The sequence below is a fragment of the Seriola lalandi genome, unplaced genomic scaffold (assembly GCF_002814215.2).
Source record: "Seriola lalandi dorsalis isolate HSWRI2012SDOR001 ecotype SW California unplaced genomic scaffold, Sedor1 jcf7180002054954, whole genome shotgun sequence".
Lineage (NCBI taxonomy): Eukaryota > Metazoa > Chordata > Actinopteri > Carangiformes > Carangidae > Seriola > Seriola lalandi.
Window position 1 is genome coordinate 255158 of NW_019525505.1, and position 5357 is coordinate 260514.

Here is a 5357-nt window from a genome sequence, read left to right on the forward strand (position 1 = left end):
TTATCACCTTGAATGAAAATCCTTTCACACAACTTTATTAAGGACACATTATGACAAAGCTCTTAAATGGTCCATTTCACAGCTTCTAATAAATTAGCAGTCAACAATTAAAACCCCACAATAAAAAAAAACATACTCCTACCTACAAATAAAAAATATTTTTTTTACAGTGTACCCCAAAAACAGAAAGTGAAACCTCTCCCAAAGCCTCCATCCACCCGTGCAGCAGCCTAAATAAATCAGCCAAATAGGGACAGGAAACCACCAGATGTTCTAGTTTCTGCCTGCAAGCCCTCCCCAGTGCTGGGGTCCAGGTGAGCTCAGTATCTGTTTGTAGCTATAGCTGCATGTATGATCCTCCACTGGAGGTCAGCCATCCGTTTTTTGACAGGAGGCTTGTACAGGAGCCGCCAGCAGCCTTTACAGGAACATTCTGCATCAAACACCTCAGTCCATTTGGGCTCCCTGAGTCCTGTCAGAGAGCCGAGGTTCAGGACCTTTACACAGCTGTAGTTCAGCTGCTTCTTCCCACAGGAGATGAATTTGCCCAACGCTGGAGTCTTCAGGGAGAGAAAACAGGCCGCTATTCTCTCTCAACTCCCCCACAGCACGACTGATGATGAGGAAAGGGGAACAAAGTAGTCGTGGCCGTCACTCCACTGTTCAGCCAGCGCCTGTTCCCCAACGAAAGCCCTCAGTAAAGCAGACAGAGACTGCCCAACCTCATCTACGACTCCCTCAGTACTATGGACGACCTGATGTTGGTCACCTCAGTCAGCAAGTCCAATGACATCCTCATTAGATCCTAATTAGCTTGATGACCCCGGCCTCAACAAACCGAGTCCTCAAAGAGGCTGAGGAGATCACGCCATTGGACAGGAAGCTGTTGTTGAACAGCAGCTCCTCAAACAGCCACATTCCAGGCCTGGGGTCAAGAGGTCGGGTGTCCTCCGTGCATCAATCACTGACCTGTAGAGCGACGTGAGTCCAGGTAGGTCACACTGGGAGTCCAGAAAGAACAGCTGTCTATCTAGGCCAAGTCGTCCAGAAGAGGTAGAAGAAGGAGAAGCAGAAGGAGGGGGAGAAAGGGAGTGAGGAGAAGAAGAGCAAAGAGAAGAAGAAGGAGAAGAAGGAAGAAGAGGAAGAAGGAGAAGAGCAAGAAGAAGGAAAAGAGGTAGAAGAATAAGGAGAAGAAGAGCAAAGAAGAAGGAGAAGGAGAAGGAGGAAGAACATGAAGAAGAAGCAAGAAGGAGAAGGACAAGAAAGAGAACAAGAAGAAAAAGAAGAATCATCTTAAAGAGTCTTCACACTTTGAGATGACCTGAGGCCACCATGTTTATTACCCTCTCACAATATGGAAGTTACACATGATAATATTACTTTTATTTTAATGATATAGTTTGACAAAAATTCTTAACTCAATGTCTGTTGAGAAGCTTTTTCTGGAGCTTTCAACCACACCTCTTATCAATGAACTTCATTAGCTTTACTTACTCACAGTTTGCTGAGTAGAGTCTGGAAAAAAGTGACGTAGAATAAAAAGCACAGGAATACACAGGACTGACACGGAGACCACAGTTTGTTTACTCTATGAAGTCAACATTGTTGGTTTTATCCATGACAGTTCCTCAACCTTAACCACGTGTTATTGTTGTAACCATGACGACGGAGGTCCTCTAACCTTAAAGTCATAATCATAAACTTTTCCACATTAAAATGTCTAAAAACAACTAGATCTGTGTTATATATGTTACATTTTCCTAAATGTTTCCATCAATTCTCAAACCAGAGGAATCTGTGATTTTAATGATGGTAACGCTCCGTTTCATTGGTCGCCTGTCAATGACATCATATCCTCTGTGATCATGTGTCAGTGTGTTCGTCTGACAGAAGCTCAACATTGACTTTTATCTAGTTTTAAGCCACATACACTTTTTCCACCTTGGTGGTTTTCAGCTCCATATTTGAAGCAGATGAAGGATTTTAGTCGTCGGACGTCTGGATCTGAAGTTATCAGAGAAACAAGCTGAGGAAATGTGAGACAGCTCAGCTCCCAGCTGCTGGAGACGTCCTGTCCTGTGTCACTGAAGAGAGGAGGACACCTCTGTGGATCATTCAGCTGCTGGTAAAAACCTGCTGAACAACTCCCATGATCCCACGCTACTTCATGATGTCACCTGCTGTCTTTTGTTTTTGTTTTTAATGACAGACCCCTAGAGGCAGTTGGAAGTACTTATTTATTTATTATTTATATTTCTCAACACCTTTTCAAGCACATGCAGTTAAGGATTCTAAAACAACCTTAATTGCGTGTCAGTGGTAACAATAATACCATGGCGTTACCATGGCAATTAAAGTCTGTTGTGGTAGTCAGCTGGTACGTTCTTCTGGGTGGTCTCTGAGGGTCTATGGTCGTTGGCGTAACATTAAGAATCTTTTCCTTTTTTATTCTTCCTGGTTTCATTAATCACTCTTTATGATTTTGTTCTTTTCTTTTGGAATTTTACATAAGCCATTAACGGCAAACACTTCTTGGGAATACAAAAGTGACAAGGGCACAGATTAGGAAAGATATCTATTGTTTGTTATTTGGAGTGGCTTAAATGAACAAAACTTCAAGTAATTTCACACATTTACTGCACAGTAAAATCCTCCCTGTAGAATGCTGTGACGGTCTCACAGGGGTGAGGAGGACAGAGTTCCAGTGTGAGAGTTGGCGAACGGCCTGAGCAACTTGTCAAATGCATGTCAGTCCCACATTCTGATGCTGTTATTAATGCTGTGATTTATTGGCCTGTCAGATGCCTCTCTCCTCATCTAGCTGAGGCTTTACAGGGTCAGTGCAGGTTAAGTGCCTCGCCTGAGGGCAGGAGAGCTCGGATGTGAGTCGCTTTCCAATACCCACAGCCTGCCTCGCTTCCAGGAGGGATGTACAGACTGCAGGTTTACTTTGCCCCGAGTAGGAAGTAACAGTGCTGGTGTTAAAGTGCTGGGGGCATTAGGTCTAACTGAAGAAGCATTCACTGTAGTGCCCATGCATATTTAGAGACAAGCCACACTGGCACTGATGAGCCTGTAACTTTGTGTCTCCAAATGTAGTTGAAAATCTGCTCCAGTGTGTTGTCAGATATGTGAGCATCCACTAATCGATGGGTCACCTGACCAGGCCAGTCAATATCCATGATCACCCCGGAGAGAAGAGTCTGATCTCTGCAAGCCAGGTTTGAACATAAGAAGACCAGGTTATCATGGATGTATAAAAGACTGTAAATAATATATAACTCATCTGTTTACATTTTATTAAGGGTTAAAGTTATGTAGAATTGAGGGTGTGGCCTCTTTGAGTGACAGGTGGGTAGGCGTATACCTGCTACAAAACCGACATGAACCGAAATCTCAGCTCCACACATGCCCCACCTCTTTGACTATTTTTGGATTAGCTGGGAGTTAGGGGCGGAGTCAGACACTGCCAAGACGGCGACGGTGGAGCAGCTCACACTGAGCTTCAAAACTGCTCTTCAGAACCCTGTGGGTAACGTCACGGAGGCTACGTCCTCAGAAACTCAACTGTTTGTAGTCCCTTAGTCAGCTTAGTGGCTAGTGACCAACTTAGTCAGCTGACTGACTAAGTGACCGACATGTGCATGTGGCTGACGGCTAGTGTTAGCCACATGCACAACAAGGGATGTCAAACAGTAAAATGAAAAGTCTCTCTTCTGAAACACACAGATACAGTCTTACTATAGTTCTTGTAAGTTGAAGCTGCTACAGCTCATCTACTCAGTTCATCTGTGCTTCGTGGACGTGGTCAGGTCTCTAGATGCTGTAGAAAGATGACGTCCCCTTTCCAAATCTGGCCTACAAAGCTTTGACCGGTTGATTGTTTCTCCACCAGTCCTGTTTGAATCAAAGAACAAATCACAGAGGTGGCAGCGTTCCAGAGGTCACTCTGCCTGTAACATTTACTTTGTAGTAAATACGTTCTTCTGTCTTAAAAGGTAGTCGATGCAAGTGAAGCACATCACTGACCCCCTCAACTCTGCTGTTCTATAGAGCAACAGTGGCACTGGAACTGATGCATGCTGCAGCAGAGTAAGTAAGCTCTTCGGGGATAACGCAGTCACTATAACTATGAGAAATAGAGGAGCCAGAAATAGCTGAACAGGTTCAGCCACATGCCCACAGACAGCCAGGGAGATTAGAGTGTGTTTTATGGATGCACTGCAGATCACATTAACATTATTACATTCACAGCGAACGAGCAAAGAGAACGATAGAGGAGAGAGAGGAGCTGGAAGGGAGGAGATGGAGATGGAAATGGGAGAGAGGGCAAACAAGATAGCAAATGGATAGGGGAAACTGCAGGAGTGAAATGGAGCAGAATGAGCAACGAGTGAGTGTGAAAAGAAATAAGGGGAAGCTCAGCGAGATGGAGGTGAAAGGTAAAAGTTGTGTAAGTGAGAATCAGAGATGTTGAGAAAGTGGGGCATTAGGAGGAAGAGGAGGGTATATCATATTCTGTATCTGGGCTGCTCCTAATTACTGGAGACCGGTTGCAGAAGGCTGGACTTGCAGAGAGGGTGGTCACCAGACGGTGGGCAGATCCTGCCGCCCCCACAGCAGACAAGGATCCGCATGGACGAACCTGGGGCTGCTATTACACTCAACTACCCACAGTGCCACAGTGGAGGCTGAAAGTTCAGCTCTGTGGATCGTTTGGGGTGAAGGCCGAAGAGGAGGGAGCGACGTGATCATAATATATGACCAGATCAGATCAGCTTCCATAACAAATTCCACCCTGCTGTTGCTTTTTGTGAGCATATGCAGTTCTGAAGCCTCTGTACCGGTGACTACCATGGAGGATTTCAGTCTGTCCCGTTCTCATGAATCCTATATCTCTGTAACACCCAGAGGGAATTCCTTCAAATTTGCCCAAACTCATTCTTGTTGTATACTGTAATCATCAATTATTTTTAAATGCAGGATTTAAAGGCTGCTCTTGGTTTTTAAAAAACGTTTAAATCTGAGTTGAATGAAATCCTGGGGGGAAGTCTTGAAACATCTGAGAGTCGACTGTGTGAGCTGATAAGAGGAGAAGCAGTGGGAGGTGTCGGCCGGAGCGGAGGAGATAAGAATATGTGCATGGGGAAGATGAGAGGGCGGCGACAGCAGGACAGAGAGAGGGAGGAAGAGGCGGCAGAGGGTGAGGAAGAGCCACTCAGGGTTTGCAGGGACAGACGGTTTAAACAGCAGGTGTGTTAGAAAGCAGCGGCCGCTCATATTTCACACTCCAGTTCAGCAGAGCAGATTGGTGGGGTGGGGGTGTTTTTTTTTTTTTTTTGGGGGGGGGGGGCCAA

At 45.2% G+C, this 5357-nt stretch overlaps 1 pseudogene; it reads right to left on the bottom strand.

Annotated features, from left to right (window-relative positions):
- Window positions 1-337: 337 nt before the first annotated feature.
- On the bottom strand, window positions 338-3182 carry LOC147817463 (uncharacterized; annotated as a pseudogene).
- Window positions 3183-5357: the final 2175 nt, after the last annotated feature.